Source organism: Cavia porcellus, unplaced genomic scaffold, assembly GCF_034190915.1.
Source record: "Cavia porcellus strain 051 isolate PalLab524CR breed Dunkin Hartley unplaced genomic scaffold, mCavPor4.1 scaffold_7, whole genome shotgun sequence".
NCBI classification, from domain to species: Eukaryota; Metazoa; Chordata; class Mammalia; order Rodentia; family Caviidae; genus Cavia; species Cavia porcellus.
The window spans coordinates 97,610,293-97,635,172 of NW_026947490.1; the positions used below are offsets into that span (position 1 = coordinate 97,610,293).

The following is a 24,880-nucleotide window of genomic DNA, read 5'->3' on the forward strand; positions in this document are numbered from 1 at the left end:
GTGTCACTCCCGGGAGGGAGTAAAGGTCAGACACCTGGCTGGCGGGAAGGAAGTCCTCTTTCTTGGCTGTCAGCCTCAGGAATGTCAGTCTCAGACCATGCTGACGCTAATCCATGCTGGGGACATGTGCTAGGTGTTGAGGGTTTCACGAGACTTCTGGTAGGCCCTTGTGGCAAAGACTTGGATTTTCATTATGTAAAAGTAGACCATCCTTTCTTTAGAATGGAAATTTGTGGACTCCTTGCTCAGCTTGCAGTAAAATGCTGTAAGTGAGGGTACTCATTTGGTCCTTGGCAGTTGCCCATGTAGACTGGCCCCTGGCTGGTCTCTCATTCAACCTGGTTTCCCAGCACAAGCTGCAGAAAGCCAGGGGAAATAATAGTGGCAGACAGCAATTCAAATCTAAACGTGTGTGAAGAACTCAACCTGAGAGTATCTCTTTGTCTTATAGTTCTTTGTAAAACTTTATACTAGCAAAAAAAGGATTCTTTAAAAGCCAGATAACAAAATAAACTGAAATTTGCTGAAATTCCTCTACCCTGAGAATAACAGAGTAACCCAGACTAGGTGGTTCAAACAAGAATTTATTTTCTTGAGTTCTGGAGTCTGGGAGTCCAAGGTTGAGGCGGGGCAGGTTTAGTAGGTTTGGCTTCTCCGATGTCCTCTTATGAGCTTTTTCCTATGCACATGTATTAAACTGTTTGGATTTGCCTTTTTAGAGGAATATTGGTCAGACTGGTATAAATACCTTTCTTAACCTTATACACCTCCTTCAAGATTTATCTCCAAATACCAGGCTTAGGACTTCAACATACATGCTAAGAGGAAGGGAGGGATCCAGTCCATCACAAATCAAGATTTTCACATTGTAGAAATCATAATGTAATTAATGTTTTGTAACTTGGTTTTAAACATGTTTTAATGTGTTATTTTTATGCTAACTAGTTACAGAACCGTGTCTGAGTCAAGATTAATGGCCTGACAAATAAATACATGAAAAAATATTCATCATCATTATTCATTAGAGAAATGCAAATTCAAACAACCCTGAGGTTCCATCTCACTCCTGAAAGAAAGGCCAGGATCAAGAAAACTACCAACAACAAATGCTGGAGTGGCTGTGGGGAAAAAGGAACTCTCCTACATTGTTCGTGGGAGCGTAGACTGGCGCAACCATTGTGGAGGTCAGTTTGGAGATTCCTCAAAAAGCTGGGATTGGAAGTCCCATGTGATCTAGCCATTCTACTTCTAAGCATATTCCCAAAAGAACTGAAAACATCATACCACAGTGATATATGTGCACTCATGTTTATAGCAGCACAATGTGTAATAGCCAGATCTTGGAAATAACCTAAGTGTCCATCAACTGAGGAATGGATAAAAAAATTGTGGTATTTTTGTACAATGGAGTACTACTCAGCTATAAAGAGTGATCACATTGAGATATTTATAAATAAATGGGCACAACTTGAGACCATACTCATAAGTGAAATAAATCAAACTCACATGTATAAATACTGTATAGTCTCCCTAGTATAAGAAATGGTAAGAATACATGAGATTTTATGGTAATCATGATTCCCCATTACATTGCTTTGAAGCCTTACAATGTTTTCATTCATTAGTTGGAATGGTTTTATTCTGTTTTGTTTGATTGTATTATCTGTGATGGTATGAACAGCTATTTTGAAGAAAACAAGACATTATGATAGCAATTGCTGATTTAATATCATCTTGCTTTGAAGTCCTACCATACTTTTGTTCCTCTGTTTCCATTGGTTCTATCATATTATATCTTATTGGATTTTAGTATGTGTGATAGTATAAACAAATTTTCTATGGAAAATGGGATAATATAGTAGCCATTGTTCATTTTGTGTTATTTGGTCCTGAATCTGAATGCACTGTAATACTTTCATTCTCTTGAATGGTTTTATACTATTTTGCTATGTTTGATACTATTGTAAATGAAGTTATGCTCAACTATTTCAAAGAAAGAGACATTATGGTAGCTACGTTAATTACAGGTTGTCTTGCAGTGAAGTACTGTGTTGCTTACATTGTTCTGTTCTGATCTGCTTTCTTTTGTCTTTTCTGATCTGTCCTCTTTTGTCTTAATCTCTTTAAAATAAAAAAAAATTTAAAAAAAAAGAATAAAAATGTCAGTGTCATCCTAGGGGATGCCTAGGAAGACCACGTTAGAGGTGTCCAGCATAATTCATAGCATAATGGTCAGCACGTCCATGTTTCCTGACCTATTGGTGACCTCCTCCAACCTGTCCAGATGCCTTACGATGGACTGAGCACAGACAGCCACCATGCGAACAAGGCCAGGGCCTGTCAGAGCTGCAGGACACACGTGACAATCAGCCTCAAGCAACACCAGGGCACGCACAATCAGACAGTTTGGCTCCTTTTGTTTGGAGTTTAATTGATCACAATTTTACTTTAAGGATTTGAGTGGAATTTTTCATACTCTTTATCATTTTGTGTGTTTTCCTAATTTTCTACAAATGTGTATGCACCTTTATGATTAAAAATAAATGCTCAAATGAAAACTATTTTTAAGGCACTAAAAAAAAGATTAATGGCCTGAGTGGAGATACTTAACCTATTTCCTCCTAAGACTGAATTAACAATTCAGTGGCTTCCCTCATAGTTGAGGGGCACATAGTCCAAGACCCCCACTGGATGCCTAAATGCAAAGATAGTGCTCAACCCTGGATATACTGTTTTTTCCCATGATACAAACTTAGGATAAGCTTTAATTTATAAACAAGGCGGGGTAAGAGATTTAAAAATAACTAATAATAAAATGCAGTAACCTCCTTTCATATACAGTTTGATTTTCAGTTATCCAGGGTCAACTCAGGTCCAAAAGTATTCTGAAAATTCTAGCCACAAACAATTCCTAGGTTGTAGATTGTGCACTGTCTGGAGAAATTTGATGAACTGTCACACTCTCACTCTGTCCTGCCCTGACATGAAACTCCTTTGGTCACTCCATCCCCAGTGCACACACTACCTACCTGCCAGTAGGTGCCTTGGTTAGCCAATCAGCTGCTCAGCGTGACAGTATGATTTTCAAGCAGCCATTGTTTTACTTAACAATGTCCCCAAAGAGAAGAATAGTGATGTTGATAATTTGGTTATACCAAAGGGGACTGGAAGAAAATCATATGCTGAGGTTTCTGGAACCTATGTTGTTAATTTCTTGCTGTATAATTTATATATTAAACTTTATCATAGATCTGTATGTGCATAGAGAAAAAACATACATATATACATTCCATGCCATACACACACACACACACACATATATATATATATATATATATATATATATATATATATTCATATATAGTTCCTTTATATTCACATATGTGTACATTGTTGTTCCCTGGTCGTCTCTTTTCAGGCATGCCCTGGTAAGGGAGGATGATTATAACAGTTCACATTACAAGGTCCTTATTGTCAGGCACTGTTGTAGCTACACTGCATGTATTAAATTATTGAATTCTTACTACCCTGGGAGGTAGGCATTATTATCTCCATGTTTCAGGCACTGAGGGATAAAGAGAGTCAATGGTGTCTACCCTGGGAGTACATTGAGAGACATCAGAAAGGAGAGGAGGAGGACGAGGCTCAGAGACAGCTTCACCCTGGTTAGGACCTCAAGTGTCCTAGCATCCGCACCCTCTAGTGTGGTCCTTTCTTACTCAACACAGCTGGATCTCAACTCCTATTCTGGTTCCTGCTGTGCACCTTATTTAAAGGCATATAAATATTTACTGAAGTGACGACGCAATTCTGTGAGGATCTTAAAGTTCTCTCTTACAGAATCATTTATATTTTTCAAAGGTTTTAAAAGCATTTAAAAATTTTTGAGGGTTAGGAGCAAGCATTCTCAGGTCAGCAAATTCCATTGCTGGCCATAGTTGAATATAATACATTTTTTAAAATTAAAGGATAGAAAGAAACCAAAGAAAAGCAGAAAATCCCCTTGTGCTTCATCCTCAAAAACAACCTTCGCTAAGGGTAATAGCATTGGTGTTCCTAATCCCACTTCCCCTTTTTCTAGGCATTTTCAAGTGGTATATGTTCCAGGCCTAAAATGGATATAATTGCTCACCTAGTACGAATGAAGTGTTTCAGTGGATCCTGCATCGTCCTAGTGCAGCGAAGCCCCCATGTTTCTCCAAGACCATTTTGAACTTGGACTGCTCTCCAGCCCAGCAAACTCCACATATTCTTTCCTGAACTGTGACCCCATGATGTGTCCCTAACCCAGCATACGTCAAGAACTCTCTCTACGGCAGCTTAGTGAACTGCAGCCCTGCGGAGCAGTCACTTTCACCCTAAAGTCCTACCAGTCCCTTATCTCTTGGCTCCTTTCACAAGGGCCTTTCTTAGTCCCTAAACTCGGGGAATTGTGCTCTCTCTGGCACAGAAACACTGACATCACTGGTCCTGAGGACTCCATGTTGTCAGAAAAGCAACACCAGCTGCTTCTCAGTTGGAGGCTGAGGACCACACCTACATGGAAGGATGTGCTGTCACGGTGACTGATGGGGTTGTCAGAGATGGGCCACTTTTTCTCTGTGTCCCTCCCTTTCTGGTTCACCCATTATCCACCTGGGAGTTCTGGATCACTGGAATAACTTCTCCAGGGAACATTGTATCAAAGGTATCTATTCTCACATGCTTGGCTTTTAGTTTTTTAAAATATAACCACAATTTTATTATAAAGGATACAACTTGAGAATGGCCAAAAGGAATGGCCAAAAGAAAGAGGAAAGTTCTGGAAAGCAGGAGGGCACCAAGTACAGTGGCTTCTGTCCCCATGGAATCCAGATGCACACGACGCTTACAGCTTTTGTTCCCTGCTTTTGTACCTGTCTCCTTATTGTGGAATAAGGAGTCAAGATGTGGGGGAGAAATCAAAAGCCCTGGCCTTCTGCACCTCCTCCCCGCTTCCTAAGTAGCTTCCAGCTACTGAGTAAATTGATCTCAGTGAAAATTGTGAAAACACAATCCTAATCACACCACTGGCAACTGCTCATCTGTCTTACTGAAAAAGAAAATATTCTAAGTTCTGCGTGCTTTGTTCTCGCATATTAAAAAAAAAGAATAAAAGAAGAGAATAACAAAATGTCCATAGTCTCTATTGACAAGGTTTCTCCATCTCCTGTGCAGAGGACACATTGTACAGGAAACACAAAGTACTGCATTAGAGGCGAATAAACAGGCAATTCTGAAGAAACTATTTTAAATGAATAATTACTAAAAGAACAGAGTTGGAAAGAATTTAAAAAAAAAAAAATCTTGGGAGACAACCAATTGTCCACTGCCGTAGATTTCTTGTCCTTGAAGGAGGATCTGAGGCTCACACTTCCTCCCTGTTGCTATCCACTGATTGCAGAGCTGCAGCACCAGAACCCTGTCCTGCTGCTCAGATTCTGGTCAGCACTGCAGAGTTTCTCACCCTGAGCATCCATGGAGTGGTGCAGCTCTAGGGGGAGAAGCAGCGAGCAATGGGGAGGTGCTTCCAGCAAAGTCCTTGAGCTAGAAAGGGCCAAGATCTGCCAGGGGCTGCAACCTAGCAGTGCGGGGAGAAGCTCTCTTCCAAGTCAGCAGATTCGTATCCCAGCCTGTACCTTCAGGCCAGCCTCTGGAGACAAAAGCAGACAATGTGGATTCAAAGCCCTCATTAATCCAAATAGACTCCCCATGTACAGTCCAACAATTGCACTTCTTAGTATTAACTCACATGAGTTGAAAATAAATATTTATCCACAAACTTGCCCACAGATGGTTATAACAGCTTTATTCATAATTATCGGAATTAGGAAGCTGCCAAGATGTCCTTCAGTAGGTGTATGGATAAACAAACTGCGATACAGCCAGACAATGGAATATCAGCAGCAGCAAAAAGAAATGAGTTATTGGGCCATAATAAGGCATGAAAGAAATTTTCTGCTCAATTTTGCTGTGAATGCAAAACTGCTCTAAAAAAAAGTCTCTGTAGTTTTAAAATCCACCTATTTTAAGGAAGCACCATAAAACTTAAAAACACATCTGGTCACATTATTTTTATTTTATTATTCCTGATAGGTGAGTAAAGTCAAGTGTGTATTGCTTGACTGAATCTTTAAATAGAACCTAGTGCCACACTAGTTTCTCTGTGCTGGCACCATTATTAGTAGTAACACGTATAGAAACAAGTGACAGCTACTACATACTCAGAGTGAACTAGAGATAGAAATGCTTGGAAGCTAATGGAAAGGTGAGCTCTTCACAACTCTAGAATCACCACGTGCAGATGGGACAATCAGAGCTGTAGGAGCAGTTGGGGGAAGTTCCCCAGATTTGGCATGGGCAGCAAGCGCAGAGGCCACATGTGACAACTCTGGGTTCAGACGCAGCTCTTAGCTGTACACACAGCCGCGTTCCTGTGGGAATATGCCAATGGATCAGCCAGGAGCTGGGAAGGAAACCTCGGAGTCTTGTTTTATAGAAAAGGGAAGGGCAAGGTAGCTTGCCACAGCCAGTTGCCACAGGCAAGAAGGAGACAGATAGGACATCCTACAGCTGGAATTTGGGAAGGGCCTGAGCCCAGCTCTGCAGCCCGGACTCTTGACAGTGGAACCAAGGAAAAACCAGACTAAACCACCTGCTCTAAGTGCCTGAATAAATCGTCTAGACTTTATCTCCTCTTGATGCTAAATCCAAGGGTCATGGAAGCTCTTAAACAGATGCTGGGATCAAAGCCCACACTAGGCCAATTAATCATGGTCCCAGGGCAATCATGTTACAACATTTTGGGAGCCAACACTTATTAACCTATCAGTATTTCTTTTTTTTTCTTTCTTTCCTCTCTACTTCCCTTGCCCAAATGGTTGTCATGATCCACTCAATATTAAATTTAAGTGATAAATGTGATTATACAATTATGGTCACATGTGTGTGCTTGTGCATGTATAAACACATGTACGTGTTAGGGTACTACATATGTAGTTACTGACATTATTTCTATCATTTTCATTCATTGGGGAACCTCCTAGACTTTTGTCTATGGAAATAGCTTCTTGATCACCCAGTCCTGTTCTATATCTTTTGTGAGTGTGGTTAGGGTAGAAAGAGACAGAGACTGGATGAGAGGACCTACAGAGGGTGAAAAAGAGGCCAGAGGGAGACAGGCAGACCAGGTGTGATGGAGAGGTGGATGACGGGTTATTTAGAGGAGACTCCAGAATTGCTGCAGCAGACAGGGAAGCAGGCGGAGTGAGAAGGCTGCGGCTTTTGAGGTGCCGTGGCAGAATATGGGTTGAAACCTCTTTAATGTTTCTGCAGAAATGTCAGTAGATATTAAAAGACCTCCACAGTTCAAGTTAGCTCTTGGGCACACGTGCAACTCCAGAAAGAGAACAAACCATATGTAGGATTTAATTAATTATTAGATAAAAACAATTCTGGGACTGTAAAATCTCTGCGGTGTGGTGGTGATGATAATGATGATATAAATCATTTTATTTGATGCTTATCAGGTTTCAGGCTCTACTCAAAGTGCTCTTTGTGGATTTGATGTTTCAAACAGCTCTGCAGGTCAGAAATACTCAATATAATTTTTAAAAAGCAGATAAGAAAAAGGAGGCTTAGAAAGGGCAAATGACAGTCCTATTAAGTGGTGGAGCTGGGATTGAGTCAATTTGGAGGTAAAGGTTCTGAAGTAGGTGGGTGTGTGAGGTGCTAAAAGGGGCGAGTGTCTGGGGAGAAGGAGATTGGGGGGGCTGGGCAGACAACCCCACTACGCCATCTACCTCAGTCCCAGCAGGGTGAATGCTTCTGCTGGACTTCTAGCAGAGATTTGTCACTGCCCTAGGGTGTGGAGTAAGGAGTCCTCATGCTGTGCTGGAAACCTTTCACCAGGCGCTGTTAATCTCTCAGCAATCCATTATGGCTCCCAGATGGAGCTGCCCTGCCACGTTGCCCAGATGCTTTTATTTAGGCTGAGATCACCTTCATTGCCCCTCGCCCCAAAAATATCCTTGCCGAATTGAAGCAACCAAGTCTGTTAAATATGAATTATGTGTCAAGTACTGGCACAGACATTCTTTTATTTAATTCGTGCATCTTATAAGGCAAGAAACTAAGAGAGACCAAGAAACTCCTTTGTATTCTCCAAGTTGGTGTGGTACCAAGGATAGAGCCCAAGCCTTCGCATATAGCATATATCAACTTGTGATCTGTTTCTTCCCCTGTACACATGGTCTTAGCACTGTGTCAGCATTTTCCCTTAACTGCTTAATTATGCAGTTTTAAAATTATGCATTTTTAATAAATAAGAGCTTTTACAAAATATAAGCATAGTACAATTATTGCACCAAACGAAACGAACAATATTCACAAGAAAATCCTCATGCCATTTTCTTTGGTTGTACCACATAAACCTTTTAAAACTGGTTACTTCAAAGAAGTACCCAAACAAGACCCATTCCCTGCACTTAGCTTATAGGTCTTTGACTTTTTTTAAAAATCTGAAAAATTTTCAAACCTTACAAAGAAAGTAAAAGAATAGTTTAGTAAACTCCTGTAATATTCAACAGGAATCACTAAAGTTGGTATCTTCTAAATCTCTCTTAGCTCTATGGTTCTAATTCTTTATTTTTAAAAAGCACTATTTATTTCTAGCTAAACAGTATCTATTGAACTATAGACCTTCTCATATACTTAATATTTTGATTAATTATTCGTATTGTTTCTTTAAGTCTCATACTTACTGTGAAGTGGAAATTAGATTTAGAGTTTGCTCCAGATGAAGGTTTTTGCTGGGGAAATAGTGGAGACAGAGGTCGAGGGAGATAATGTAGCTCACAAGTGACACCCTATTCTTCCTACATATCATATCAAGATGCACATAATATCTGGTTGGTCTAAACTTGATTTTTGGGTTCAGATGTGGGCTTAGATGTGGTTTATCTCCTAACATGCATCATAGGCTCAGCCTTCAGTGTGGTGCTGCTGAGGTAGTGTCCAGTGGGAGATAGTTAGGTCATTGGTGTGTGTTCGCAGATGGGATTAAGGTAGTTCTCAAGGAATCCTGGCTAGTTCTCAAATGAGTTGTTGTCAAAGAACAAGCCTGACCCATGAATCGCTCTCTAGTATCTTGCAGATATTGAGATGAGATCTCTCTTTTTCGTATGTGCTCTCATCACAAGGGTGTCTACTGTGGTATGATACAGCTAAGAGGTTCATAGCAAATGGCAAACAAAGGGCGCTTCTTAACCTTGAACCTTCAGCATCCCGAACTGTGAGCTAAATTGATCTCTACTCTTTACACAGCACTCAGTCTCAGGCATTTTCTTTTAGCAACACAAAATGGGTCAACGTAGGTGTCGTTAACTTAATCTATATCTAATAAATTCCTTGTTAATTTTTAACTAATGGCTTTAGAAGCCATTATTGACTATTTCCTCGAACCATTATTTCCTTATGGTTTGCAAATTGGTAATTTCCGAATGCTGTCATTCTGTCTGCATTTACTAATAATCTTTCTTCTAGGATCAAATAGCAGCTATTTCCTGTTTAAGAAGGGCAGGATAATTTCTCATTCCTTTCTTGATTTCCAGTATGTTGAATTGATGCTCTACCATCAGATATATCTAGCAATAGGTTTTAACTACAAAAATGATGTCCTGGGTTTTATCATGCACCCAGAGTTGTTTATGTATTTATTGTATTCAGTCTTTTGCAGCAATTTTTTAAAATGTCAAACTGCTTCATCTTTGGTCAATGGGATCCCCTTGAAGTTGGCAACCACATCATTTTATGACCACAGTAATCTTGACAGTTGCTTGCTTTTTGGCATGGCAAGATGTTCCAGCTCAAAGAGTCCTTGTTCCTTTTAATGGGAAATGGCATCTAGTGACTGCAGCGGGGAACGAGGGATATTTGTTGTTATTAAGTTATTGCGGATTCTCAATCTTTTCAGTGGCTCTAAATAGGAAATACCAAGTCTCTAGAAAACTAAAAATAAATCATGAGTTATTATAGATATTTCCAATTCCAAGTAAGAATTACAGGGTTTTATTTAAACTTTCTGATTTTGTAATTCATGTTTTATCTCCTTGCCTGAGACTTAGTTCCTTCCTAACAATATGAGGTATATATATATAGTTTTTTCCTGTTTTCCATTGTCTTAATAACAAAAATAAACATTGCAGTCTGTGATAATATCACTATCTAGAGTAAATTTTGATATTTCTTTGTTTCTTTTTTGTCCAGGGGATAGAGTTCCATTAGGGATATATATTACAGTGAAAATATTTGAAATAAGTCTCCTATGTGTGGTCAGATTATTTTTATTTCTTTCCATTTTTAGGGAATTCTTTTCCATTTAAAAAGTATCTAAAACATTTCCTGCTTGCAAAATCAGTGACCTGAAATATATAGCAAATACTGTGTAAAGCAGAGAAACTGAGGACGGGGCCCCATCCATATCTAGGAAGCAGGGCCTCTAAGAGCATAGTAGAGTCCACGCAGTGCGCTTAGCCAAAAGTAAAACTTGAGGCACACTGTGCTGTCCCGGGGTGATGAGGGGCAAAGCCTGCTTACCTCACCCACTGAGGGACTCCCTCATTCACCCCTGCACTCACTGTCCTGGTCAGCAAAGAAAGAAGCTCTGCAGATCCAGCTCCTGGCAAACAGCAGTTACTGCTGCCTGTAGCGGAACTGGATACGCGGACAAGGGAGTAAAGAGGTATAATGGATTATAACAGCCAAGGTTAGAGGGGGGCCTCAGGGAGGGCATGAACCCAGCCTAGAGAGGGCTGGAGGTCACCAGGGAAGGTTCACTTCTCAAAGTGGTACCCACACAGAGTCGTTTTTTCTACACAGTCTTAAGAACAAGGAAGTGCAGCTTGGGCAAAGGTTGGGATGATGGATGAATGGCCAGAGATGGAAAGGAGCTGGCACTGTAGCCTGTTCTGCTGTTTGGGGAGAAGTGAGACCCTGGGGCGGACAGAGGAGAGAGCTGGGAGGATGCTGGGAGAGGCAGGTCTGTCGAGGGCCAGGATTCATTCTTTGTCTACCAACAGTGGGCTCAGGCCACGCTCGAGGGATGCTTTTCTTGGCCAAAGGGCGCAGGCTCACTGACTCACAGGGGCCTATTGCTCTACCCTGCACTTTGTCTAGAGTAGTTAGATCCAGGCTGTCCCAGGATGCCTGCTCTGCCATCTGTTATTCTGTGGGGACAAGAGGCCAGTCTGCTAATATTGTCTAGCATCACACATAAACTGTGTAAAAGGGAAAACACAAAGACAACTCCTACAAAAAAAGACACAATTGTAACTCAATGTTTTTTCAGTCTTTCCAATGGTGACCCTCAATAATAAATACATTTTACCTCATGATCTTGCATACACACACACACACACACACACACACACACACACACATCAATCACATGTCTACATGAAGGTAAAATTCAATAAAACATCAATGCACTTTGGTATTTCCTAGTTTATTTTATTTCATCCAAAGATACTGCTTCCTGCATTCTAAACTGATATCTGACCCTTACATAGGTGAAATCTGCAGTTTTAAAAATGCTGATCTTGCCTGCCTGGCCTTCTATGTGGGAGGCAATATGCTTTGTGAGAGGAAGCAAATATGATCTCTGAAATCAAGGTCTGGCCCTGCACACAGTGTAGACCAGAGGTCAACAAACTTTGGACTGTCAGTCACATCTGGCTTGCCACATTTTTAAATATGACCATCCAGCTAGGAATGATGGTTTTAAAGGTTTTTTTTTTTTTTACAAAAAAATAAATAAAATTGTTTTGTGACATCATCATTATACAAAGGTTCAATTTCAGTCTCCATAAATATGTAAATGTCCAGGGCCATGTTCTAATAAAGTTTTATTGAAACACAACCATGTTTATTTGTTTACAAATTGCTTGTGGTTGATTTTGCACTATACTTTCCCAGTTGAGCAGCTACAAGCATATAATTATAATAATATACGTGAAACAGGCTGTTCACTCTGACTTATTCTTTTCTCTTCCTGTGATGCCAACTTTTTACTTGACTTGTCCTCAAATGCTTCTGTTTCATTTGCCCTCAACAGCTCAGTCTGCTACAGCCTCCAGACTGCTATTCCTCATATACCCCTCCCCTCACCCGCCCCAGGCTCTGGCTAGTGAAGTTCTCTGCCACACCCTGCATAGCTAGAAGGACCTGGACAAGGGGAACAGAAAGTTCCAGAAGCATTAGCTTCCATGGGAGAAGGAGAGTTAGGTGATCCTTCCCAGTCTCTTGGAGCCTGACTCCCACTGAGCTGGGAACGTACTTGAAGGAGTTTTGCCCTGAGGTACCACTTCTCTTGTGGAGACTTGGAGGGGCTGTGTCGACCTCTGATTCTGCCCCAAGGGAAATTGTCCCAAATTCTTCATGCTGTGTGTGGGGTGTGTATGAAACAGCATAAAGAAGAAGCAAACCCCACATGGCACCATGAAGCGACCTGGCTGGGAAAGTGAGGAGGCAGAGGAGACCTTGCCGCTAGGCCTATGGCAGCTCAGGAATTCAGGTCCCACTGTGCTTCCAGGGAGCTGGTTCGGGTTCATGGGCTGAGAAGGGTGACTCCATCAGCAGGGCTGGAGAAGGCGAGCGATTCATTGAAGAGCTCAGGCCCCGCTCAAATCAGCCTGGAATTCTGAGAGAGACAGACAGTGCCTGAGAGGATGCCAGGACACAAAACGCCCTGCCATCCAGGTCTCATGGGGACAGTGGTTTGTGTGAACTGAATGCAGGAGCCACCTCAGGGTGGCTTTCCCAAACCTCTGACCCACAGTCCCTCCCCATGTGACAGTGAACAAGCAAAGATTCTAAAAGTTGCAATGATTCGCCCAGAGTCATACTTTGTAAAAAACCAAGGCCCTAGATATTCTACTCATAGAAGCACGATTCACAGGTAACTTTCCTTAACATTTTTGTAGAAACACACACCTCTTTGATCATCCTCTCAAGACTACCATGAGAGCAGAGGACCCGGTGGGCCTCCAGTGATCAGATCACCTGCTAGGGGCTGAGTATCTCTGGGGTGGGGGACCCCAAGCCCCACACACAGTGGTAAATAAATGCTTGCTATTTACCTACTGACATGGACATTTCTGCCCAACAGTGATTGTATGTTGTAGGCAGCAACAAAAATAGCTTATAGTTTTTGAGTACTATGTGTCAAGGACTATTTAGGAATGTTAGAGGACTACTTTATGGGGTAGATATTTGTATCATTTCTATGTCTCAGATGAGGATTCATACCCAGAAAGATGAACATTTTACCTATAGCTATGCATTAATCAATTTTCCTTTATTATCACAAAAATTATCTCAGGACAATCAGCTTATAAAGAGAAAAGGTTTATTTTGCCTCACAGTTCTAGAGGTCCATGATTGCTTTGGCATGTAGCTTTGGCATGAGGGTGTATGTCATGGTGGAAGCCAACACAGGGAGAAACAAAACCACCCATTTCTTATCCACGGCAGAAGAAAGAGACAGAGATAGGCACCACACTCTTCTCTTTGGGAGCACATCCTTAAGGCCTACAGATCTCTATGAGCTTTACCTCTTTAAGGGCCTACTGCCTCCCAATAATGCCACCTTGAGAATTGAGTCTTTAACACAGAGACACCTGGGAGACACTCAAGGTCCAAATGATAGCAAGCCAGGTAACACATAAACAGAGATGTGAGGATTTAAGTCCAGGAAGTATTTCTCTGGAGTCAAAGCTTTTAGTTTCCACACTATACTTCCCATCTCTCTAGTATGCTAGGAAATAGGAAAGCAGCTTAATTCTCTACAGTTACCATGGTGCTGCCTTAGGAAAAGAAAAGAAAAGAAAACAAAAATCCCACAAAACTTCAGGGCTACACAAAAATAAACTTGGAGGTAGCCTACAGGGTTCTGCTGATATCAGAAGCTAAAGCAGCTCCTGTCAGCGTCAGCTCTCAGTGAGTTGGGCTGCTCGGCTGAACTTGGCCGGGCTCAGTGACACACCTGGGGATTGACTGGCTGTCAGCCGAGATGACTGAGGGGACTTGGCTGTGTTGTAGGCCTCTTTGCCCTCCATCGGGCAGCCCAGGTAACATTCTTATGAAGGTGACATGAGGGAGGGCAAAAACTGGCCCAATTGCACATGCTCTTAAGACTCCAATTGTTTTGAGTTGATGTCCCATTGGCCAAAGCAAGTCGTGCAGTTGAGCCCAGTATCCGTGTAGAAGCTACATGCCAACGGCAAAGATCCAGAAAGGGATGGAAAGCAGGACTACTAATGCACTCAATCTTGTAATCTAGTTTTAAGTACTTAAGTAGAAGTGTTTTCTCTTCTATGTATGTATAGTGTTCTTATAGTGGTTCTTAAGCTACCATATATCAGAATCACTGAGAAACTTGTCTCATATTTAATGTACCATATCCCAAGTGCAGGGATTCTGATTTAGTGGCTCTGAGGGAGGCCCAGACGACTGCATTTTAAATGAGCAATCTGGAAGCTTCTAATGCACTTTCTTAATCAAGTAGGTTCTCAGCCAGATCAAAGTTTCCGCTTTCCTCATCGTCTTTGAAATGACAGCCCAGTTTGGAGACACACACATGGTGCTGGAGGCCGTGGGTTTGAGCCAAAACATCCCCCAGTACGAACTCAAAGATCTCCTAAAGCTGCATGAGGCAGCAAGATCTTGTTTTGTAGGCTAAAATAATATTTATATTGTATTAAACTTTGTGGGCAGATGGTTCTAAGCATAAAATTCACCACACAAGTGGGATTTATTCATAGCAACAAAGAATGAAATAAAACCCTAGGCAAGTTGGTATTTCTGGATGAAGATTTAGGCAAAGCTTATACTCAAGATTTTAGCCGGGGAGAGATTAGAGTTGTAAAGGCCTGGGACTTAACTCTGTAGCTACCAGCTCCTTGAATTTGCCTTCAAATTTCCCCTCCTGTCATTAAAATCTATCCCCACTGGGGGCTCCCATCCTCTATTTTTAGGATCTTTCCTATAAGAAAAGTTGTTGATGGGGATGAAGACCTTCCCCTATGCCTTAATTATCTTGTTTCATCCTCCTGATAATATTTCTATGACGTCGATATTATCTGCTATTTCTAGAGGAGAAACACGAGGTTCAAGAGAAGCTAAGTGACCAGTCTATTTTCTAACATGACACATAAAATATGTAATAGTGAATTCAGACTGTGCTCTTAGCCACTTCACATGATCCAGAGATCACAAAGGGGAAAGAATAAAAGGATGCTAACTTCAAGATTCTAGTGGTCAGGGCCTGGGGATTTAGCTCAGTGGCTTAAGCGCCTTTCTTGCAAGTGTGCGGTCATGAGTTCGAGCCCTGGTACCGATAAAAATGAAAAAGACAAAAAAAAAGATTCTAGTGGTCAGCATACCCGCTAGATCCCATATATTTCTTTTTCCAAGGAAGATGATCCCAGAAAGACTGTTGGGCTGGATAATTACCCTGTGCTGTCATCTAAGTTTTTCTCACTGAGGTGTTAGAAGTCACCATCTATCCTCAGCTGCCCAACTCAGTTGTAGATATGTCCAGTCACCCATGGACTTAGGCCTTTTCTTCTTCTAAACCAAAGAAAGTCAGGAAAAGACAGACAATGGCCTTGGTTGGCAGAGACCACGATGCATTCTGATGGCTGCAGGCCACCATGCACGGCCTTTTTCTTCACCTCTTGTCCTGTTCTCCATGTGCCTGTTTCTGATGGAAGTCTTGATCCAATCATCATCTCTAACTAGAAATAACCAATGTCTACCTACCCTTTAGTCCATTTACTTAACAGATAGCCCAGGACTATGTACTGCTCACCCATCAACAGTAGCTGACTGCAGAGTCCAGGTACTGGGTGTCCCCATTTATTGGACCAATCCCCAATGAATGTCCCTTTTTATTTTTGGCAGTAGCACCCAAACTCTTAGGTTAGTATGTGGTTGTTCCAAGTGATAGCCAGCATGCACCAACCCAGTCACAGGATTCCAAAGACCCTTGGGAAAATCGGTGGTTCAGGTGGGTGATCACATAACATCTGGGAAAACCACTGCTTCATAGTGACCAAAAGGTTCCTTTAACCATAAAAATGTTATTGTGGCTCTTCTGGGGTAAAGATTATACCTGACTCACCTCCTCTGTCAATGGTGCCTTCCAAAGCTTCAGAATCTGGCAGGGTCTGGATCATTACTGCTTGTCGTTCCTAGTGTGAAAGCTGGGCCCCTAATTGGACAGCCTCACTCTCCACATCTCTACAGCCTTCCCATTAGTGGGGCAACAGAGCAGTGAAAGAGGTTCTGAGTGAGCCGGGCCACAGCTGGGAAACACTGTGGAAGAAGCAGAAACCACGGTCTTGTGGACTGAAACTTTTATTGGGTATAATACTGTTCCTTGCAAAAATTCATAGGGAAAATTAATTAAATAATCTGCTCCTACCCATATGATGATTAATGGTGAATCTATCCAGCCAGTCATCCAAGACAAAGATCAGAGAGTCACTCTGAATTCATTCCTCTTGGTCTCCTTTTCCAGCCATGTAAGCAATCATTAAAGCATCCTGGTTTCACCATATACACATTTTCTTATCGTCACCACTATGGCCTTAGTCCAAGCCATTAGTATTACTCAGCTGCTGCAATCATCTAACTTATCAGTCTGCTCTCTGTCACAACCTTCCAGATGGCCACCAAACCTGGATGTGTTTAAAATACCTTCTGCACTTCCCCAAGGCTGTAGACCATCAAACTCCCTAGCTCGGAGAAAAGACACCCCTAAATCCGTAACCAAGATGTGTAGCTCTGCTAATCCCTCCAGCCTCGCTCCTGCCTGACCCTCACGTGTACTGTATCAGTCGGGATAGGCTGCTCTGTGGTACACCAGTAAACATTCCGGAAATTTCATGTTCATGCAAAGAATACTGGGGGTCCAGGAGGGCACCGTCCTGGGTGACACAGAGATGCAGGCTGCTTTAATCCTGTGGCTCTGTTCTCTCAGCCCAGATTCCCTAAGTCTTTTGTGGAGGAAGAGAGAGATCGGAGATTCAGATAAGTCTTCCACCGCCTTAGCCTGGACATGACACCCATCAGCCGCATTACTGGTCAGAACTTGTCCTACTCCTGCAAGAGACACGGGAAGTATAATTTCTTAAGTGCTCATGAAAGAAAGGGAAATGAGTATATCAACATTTACTTTAAAGAGGATAAAACCAAGAAAAACAAAACAGAATAAAACCAATCAAAATAAACCAGTATATGTGATACAGGACTACACATCTTATGAAGTCAACAGTAGTTACCATAATGCCTTTTGTTGTCTTCAAAATAGCTGCAGATACCTTTTGACATAGTAAAAATTGAACAGAACAGAATAGAATAGAAACAATATAAAAAAAAAAAAACAGTGAATGCAGTAAAGGACTTGGAAATGAGCCAACAGTAAACCCAAAATGGCCACCATAATATGTCTTGCAATCTTTTAAATAGCTGTTTATGCCGTCAGATTTAACATAAATAAAAGAGAATAAAACCTGACCCAACAAAACAATGAAAATGATATGGTTTCCAGGAAGGGATCCCTTCCTAGTGAGGTCTTGTTCTCTCCCTCTGTGGTCTGCAAATGGCGCCTACTCATAGAGAGAGGCGTGGGTCTGGCTGTCCCACTGGCCCGTGCATTGCGGTGGTTTCCAGGTGGGAGCATCTCCTTGTGAGGTCTGGTTCTCTCCCTCCCCCTATTGCATATTCTTTAAAAACACAATGTACACTTTTTAGAAAAGAAGAAAGTTATGAAATATCTTCATCTTGTTCCTTAAGAAATTAAAAATAAGAGAATAAAACCAAAAACGAATAGAAGAAAATAATAAAGATCAGAAAACACAATTGCTTATCAAAATGCCAACATCATTTTTCATAAAGATTAGCATTTTGATTCTTACATTTCTGTAGAAATACAAAAGACTCAGAATAGTCTAAATGACTTTGATAAGGGACCAAAATTAGAGCTCCAACCCTCCCCAATCCCATGACTTATCACAAAGGTACACCAATCATGACAAAACAGCATTGATATCGACAGACAAACTACCAAGGTACCAAAATGAAGTCCCAAAATAGATACCCACATAGCAATTGATTTCTGGCAAAGACGCAAAAGCAATTAAATGGAGAAAAGATTGTACCCTCAATAAATATACTGGACCACCTGGATATCCACATGCAAAAACCCCAAAATTTATAGCACATCTAAAATTTCTTAAGACATCCAAAAGTCAACTCAACATGGCTCGCAGTGGTTAGTTAAAGTGAAAGCAGGTGTGGCTTGAGTTGGTGCATTGGCTGAAGTCATTTTCTCTGGGAAAAAATAAATGTTTTTTCTTTCAGCTTGTCAGACTAATGAAACAATATGATGTTCATACATGTGTGACATTTCACTAATAAGTAGGTTTTCAAGGTGCATCCATTTACCTATAAAAATGCCCAGCTTATCATTCTTTATGGTTGAGTAGTACTCCACTGTATAGAAATGCCACATCTTTCTTATCCATTCCTCAGTCAATGGGCATTTAGGTTGTCTCAAAGATCTGGCTATTATAAACTGCGCTTCTATAAATATGTATCACTGTGATGTGATGTTTTTTAATTCTTTTGGGAAGATACCTAGAAAAGAAATAGCTGGGTTGAATGGGACCTCCAATCCTACTTTTTAAAGGAATCATCATTATTGTTAAAGGCTAATAATATTTAGTATCTTCCCATCATGCCCTGAGGATATCAGAAAAACCCGTCTTCCTTAGCGTTGTCTGCTGGGCAGCATCGTGCCTTTGCACCCATTGCCCCCATTCTTTGGAATACCTCTCTCCTTCCTCATCTCCCCCAGCATTTCTTTCTCTGACCACATGTGTCCTGTGTCCCTTGGTTCTGCACAACCCAAACTTGTTCTGCAGGCTGAAAAGCCTCCCTGAAAGCCTGGAGCCCACAGTGAGTGGCTGTCCCCATCCTCCTGTACAACGGGACATCTACTGAGCTTCCCCCTGCTTCCTCCCCCACAACTCCAACACAGATTCCGGCAAGAGCAGTTGCCTAACATTAAATCGAGTAGCTAAGTGTGGCCCTTTCCTAGGTAGGACCTGGGCCCTCCCTCCAGGGCACACCTTCCAGATTCAGCAAGGCTGGTGTCATGGTCCATGGCAAGGGCGGCGTTTAGTGGTTAGATAGGGTTTTGAACTTCTTGGGCCCGGCCAGCAGGGTCATTGTTAGCTTCCAGGACTCTCTACTTTCTTTCCTGGGCCAGAACCACATTATGAGAGAGGGGTTACTGCTAAGGGAGCTAGAGTTTGGGAAGATGGAAAAACTGGTACCATCCGGGTACTAAAGACCTTGAGATGTAATCACCGCATGCTAATGTTGACCTCTGGGTCACAAAGTTGCCTTGACCATGAATCCTCAGCAGCCTGAGGCAAACAGCACCTACATCAGCATTCCCTCTGCATCGCTTCCAAGCTCTGCCTGAACACTGTCCCTTCAGCTGGACTCTGCTTCTCACAGGGCCAGCCTCGGTCACACCACCCAGGACCGTGGCCCCAAATCGCCTGCCTTCCTATCTGTGAAAACTAGTTTTCCAGCTCGTATTCTAATCTTCCTTAGTGATTTGATCTGTGGCCTGGAGCATGCACATGTTCAGTATCTCTGCTGCATTATAAAGGCAATAATTGATATTTATTCTTCCTATAATATTTTCAATAATCTGTGCATCTACAATTTTTCCCCTCACATTTTCATTTTGTTGTTCTCATAACACTTAAAAGTTCAGAGTGACTTAGTGAGGCATCTATGCTTCCCCTTTCCTTACTGTACCTTCTAGATTAGTATCCACAGTAGATTTAATTAGTGCAATATTTACCTCTGCTTCCTGCTCATTAATAAAGATATCACAGTAGAGTGTACTCCTGTGACAACTCGCCCGAGCATATCCAGGTGCTTGAATGTGAGACAAAGACTATTTGATTATTTGTGTGGTAATTGACATAATAATGTGTTCATAACTATTTCCCCAAGGGCTCAGCAGCCTTCTCGGAAGCAACTGTCATGCAATTATTAGAGGGACATATTAAAAAGCAATTAAGTATTTACAGGAGCATTACAAATTTGCGTTTCACGATTCCACCCTGTCCACATCTGCTTATTATCCACACAATGGGAGACGGTGGGAGCATAATGACAGACCCTGAGCTGGAGGAAGACGAGGGACAGTGAGCGGGTCTTCTGCAGGGCCACCGTCACTGTGCCTTGCACCAGAGTGTGTCTTGTTGCTGTCCCTTGAAAGATGACAATCTGGCATTCTGAGGAACCTGCTGGTTTTTGTTTCACTAAGTAGAACTCACATTTGAGTAGGGAACTTTCATAAACCAATTCAGAGAAGACCTCTGTCTGTAACATCTACTCTTAACTCTTCAGTGGTTGATTCCAGAACTCTGAGACCGTTTACACAATGCCAAGAATTCCCAGCACCAAAGTCTCTTTTTCAGCACCAACTTATTTGAAAGTAAAGCAGTTGTCAGGTACTCTCTTTCACACACGCCTGCTATCTATTCCTATTTATTATTTTTCTCACTTATTTATTTTACAATGAGGGCAGGATCTATGTCTCATGTTCATTTGAAGTATTCTCGGCCATAAACATCAAAAAAGAGTATGAATTAATTTACTTAACTGATTCAACCTAGTTGTGAAGGAGGCGTGATCATTTTTACCATAGATGAGAAAAATGTCATCCAGCTGGTTTCAACTACCTGCCCATAGTCTCAGAGCTAGATCCGTGGAGGGGGAAGCTTCTGAGTTTAAATCCAGCTGCATCCACATGGACAATTCCACTTTGACCCAGTGTCCTCAACTCTGCTTCAAAAGGAAATGTCCTGCACATCATAGTTGTGTGTCTAGCGTGGGTCTCAATGGATGGCTGAGTTCTAAGGCTCTGTGGCTCACCCTAGGAAATGTGTGTTGACCAAAGTGATGTGAACTCCAGGAGGGGAACAGAGTAGAGCACCCTGACAATTTAACTGGGACCTGTGGAGGTTGGTGTAAACGAGTGTGGGATGCACCACTCCTTGTCTTTAGTTGCTTTGTGCTTGTCCTGAGCCCTGGCTCCTAGGATGAGTCACAGTCATCAGGATGCGTTCCTTGAACTGAACCACCAGCACCTCCTCCCCAGTCATTTTTCACCAAGGAAACAAGCAGAGAGGTAAGTTGGAAAGCACCACAGGGCAGCACTCCTGTGATTAGAAATGGAATTGCCAGTTCATTTCCAAGTTAGCGATCTGTGGGTTCTGTCCCTAGTAGGTGACCACCTGGTCATTCTTTTTCCAACCAAACCAGTGGAAGCACATTCATTAACGATGACAGCATTTATCCAGGCCTGTGTGTTGCAGAAAATGGGTAGAAAATTGTTCCTATAGCAACAAGAGAATGAAATTCAAGTCTGCTTCTCCAGCAGGATCGCACAGTACAGAGGGCGAGTTCTTTTTCAGACTGATGCTTTCCTGGAAAGGGAAATGACAGCCTTCTTAAGAATACCATAACCTGCACTTTGATTCCAGATCTATTGATTCAGAAAACACAGCCAAGGGTCACAACGCTGTGATGGCATATTTTCCCAAGGATGGCCAAGGAATTGCAGAGGCTTGAAATCAGCTTCCTCCTGCTGGTTTTTCTCTCAAGCCTCTTTTTCTGGGCCTTCTGGTCACTTCTGTTTTCTTTGCCAGGTAATTGTAAATGTTCACAACTGGGCCTGAAACTGGGCTGCTGCCCCTCCATTCTGCTTTCTTTGTGTAGATGGGCCATGCAGAATTGTCATGGAGAGCTGGAGGATTAGCGAGCCCTTGTGTGAACAGAACTGGCTAAGGAACAGGGAAGGTAGCTGGGGTTTACTGATAATCTGTGTAGTGATGGGCAAATAAATCCCTTAATCTCTCTAAGTTTTAGCTTTCTCATTTCTATAATAGGATTTATACATTATGGGATTATTGTAAAGATTTAGTATGAAAAAATGCAGAAACAGTAGAGAAAGCAAGCTAGCACATGTCACAGGCAGCAGTGTCCCTTTGTAAATACTGGATTTCTGAAGCACACACCTCCCCTCCCTGGTAAGCGGTGGCAGTGTGGCAGACTGCGGCCCTTCCAGGGGGAGAACCAGCAGCAGCTCCTGAGATCTGCGCCATGTTGGAACTTAGGACGCTGGGAAACCAAGCAACCAGCCTGCCTCCCTGCTAAGCAATAGTGAGCCTACTGATGCACGGCCTAGAGTCAAACATCCCACTTCCCTACCCTGCTTCTTCTGATCCCCCCCCCGACCCCGTTAGCAAATGGGAACCAGAAATCTGAGCATCTCCTTGGAGGTTGACCATAGCAAATAAGGGGGATTTCCTTCTAGCATCTCTTTGAAGGCAAATATTTTTATTACTGTTTTGCTCTATTCTGATTAATGGTACTGCTCTATTCAATATTCTGTTTTGATAAGTTCTATAACATTCTGAATTTCATCTCATTTTGATATACGTGATTGAAAGAACAACTATTATAAAGATAATGAAATATACTGTGATACCTATTACTGTTATCCTGGTAACCTACTGTGAAGTTCTGTACTAATTTCACTGTATGATCTTAGTTGGCTTTATTCTGTCTTGTTCTGTTGTATTTTACCACTTTCAAAATAAAATTTAAAAAAATTACTGGATTTCCTCCCTTCCACCTCCACTCCTAAGGCCACTTTCTTCCAGAAGACTGACTCTGTCATTAACAAGGTCAAAATATTGATGGGAGAGCGAGCCGCCTTGGAAGACAGAGAAGGTACGGTGGACACCAGGGACTTCTTGAGGTGGAATGGTGGGTGTGTGCTAGGTAGAATCAAGCCAAAAAGAAAGATCCATGACCCACGATCATGATCTGGGGCATTTTGTCCATCTACTTTTAAAAATCTGAGACATGCTTTGCTGGTCACTTGCCATCATCCGTATTCATGTGCTGCACTGAGCCATGCAATGAGGTCTGAAATCCAGAGGGCCAAGAAGACACTCAGTAAGGCAGACCGAAAAAGGTCACCCTGTGAAATTTCACAGGTTCCCCTGATGGAGTTTTGCCACACAATTCTTTTTCATCAGTAGTGAGCAGACTGGGGGAGAACAATTAAGAATTACTTCTTAATTTTGCGACTTGTTCACTTTTGGCCACAGACTTGAACAAGCTTTGAAAAATTCAATCAATAACACATCACTTCCCCAACAAGCAATAGTGAATTCATGGCGATGACTTACTGTTCTGGACCCAGAGACTCCTGGCTCCTAGGAGGATATGGTTAAAGTGGCAGTAGGCAAAATCAAAAGAGAAAACTTTCCAGGTTACCCACAGGTGAACTAATAAACCTTGCTGTGATGAATTGCCTCTAAATACATCTATTGTTAACAGAAGATAAATACTGGGAACATTGGAAGGCAACACTGGAGACACTGGGCGGTAACACCTCCCAGGCAGCAGTGATGGGCTCCCAGGTTGGCTGTTCTTGGAAGTTGACCCAATCATTCTAAAAAAGTCTACAGAAACTCTGGCCTCATCCGGCCAATTTTCCAGCAGTGAGCATGGACATAGAGGTGAGGATCCAAGGAGAGAAGTCTAGAAGTCTAGAATTCCAGAGTGGGTTGTTGCCTAGCAACCACATCTGGGCACCTGTGATTGGTAACAGCAGACAGTGGGAAGCCAGGGGAGCCCTGGGCCTATTTCTGAGTGAATACTTGACACTGAACTGAGCAAGTTCTGTTTGTCTTACAAAGACCACCTTTAACATGCAGCGAAAGAGCCCTGATTGTTTACAATGCACGGTGGCTGGAAGGGCGCCTCCTGCAGACTCACCCCTGCAAAGGCTCCCGTAGTGCTGAGACAGAGGAGCTGCCCAAAGCCCACAGAAAACAAAGAAACCAGGCCGTGGCCCATAAAAACCAGTTCTGTGGCTCCCTGGCCCTAGTTTTCTCTCCTAAGTCAATTGGCAGCTGCTGGACAGAGGATTTGGTAGCAAACACAGTATGAGGCTGACAGGCCCCAGAATCTGCAATATTGTTGGGGTTTGTCACCACAGAAGTATCCAGCTCAGATTCTGGTCCACAGCTGTTCCCATCCCAGAAACACCAGGAATGTTGTGTCCACTTGGGAGCACAGAGGCGATTTAGGAAGACACAATGTCCTTCCTCTAATTGGTTTAGCTCAAAGGAAACAAATATTTGGCTATATTTTTCACTGTTGATTATTATCATCACTTACATAGAAGTTTGCCAATCAATCCTGTCCTAAAAGATTTTCCATCTAAAAATGATAAAACTAACGTCTGGCCTCTACTCCTGGTAGCCCCTTCCATTCCTTTCTGAGCCCCCCTACATGTGCATATGGATTGGGTAAATACACATATTCTGAAGCCAGCCAGGGCTCAACCTGTAGTTCTACCACTTAGCTGTATGATCTTGAACAAGTTACTAAATTGTTCTGTGCCTCTTTTTAGAATACATAAAATGTAAAGTATCTCTTATTTTTGGAAGGTGATTAAATTAGATAATGGATGTGGTCTATGTGCCTGTTGAACCCATGTTGGTATGCACATGATATTATTATTCCTACCTGATGCCCTCAGGAAACGAGCTTGGACTCTGGGCCAACACAGCATTGTATTCAAATTTTTGCTGATTTGAATAGCAAATTCAAATTATTCTATCACTTACTAATGATGTAACCTTAGACCAGTTATTTAACCTTGGCTAGTTTCAGCTTCCTTCCCAGAAAA

General features: G+C 42.1%; 1 pseudogene; it reads right to left on the bottom strand.

Moving 5' to 3' along the window:
• Positions 1 to 16,253, bottom strand: part of LOC100730610 (phosphoglycerate kinase 1-like) — a 28,602-nt pseudogene extending 12,349 nt beyond the window's left edge.
• Positions 16,254 to 24,880: the final 8,627 nt, after the last annotated feature.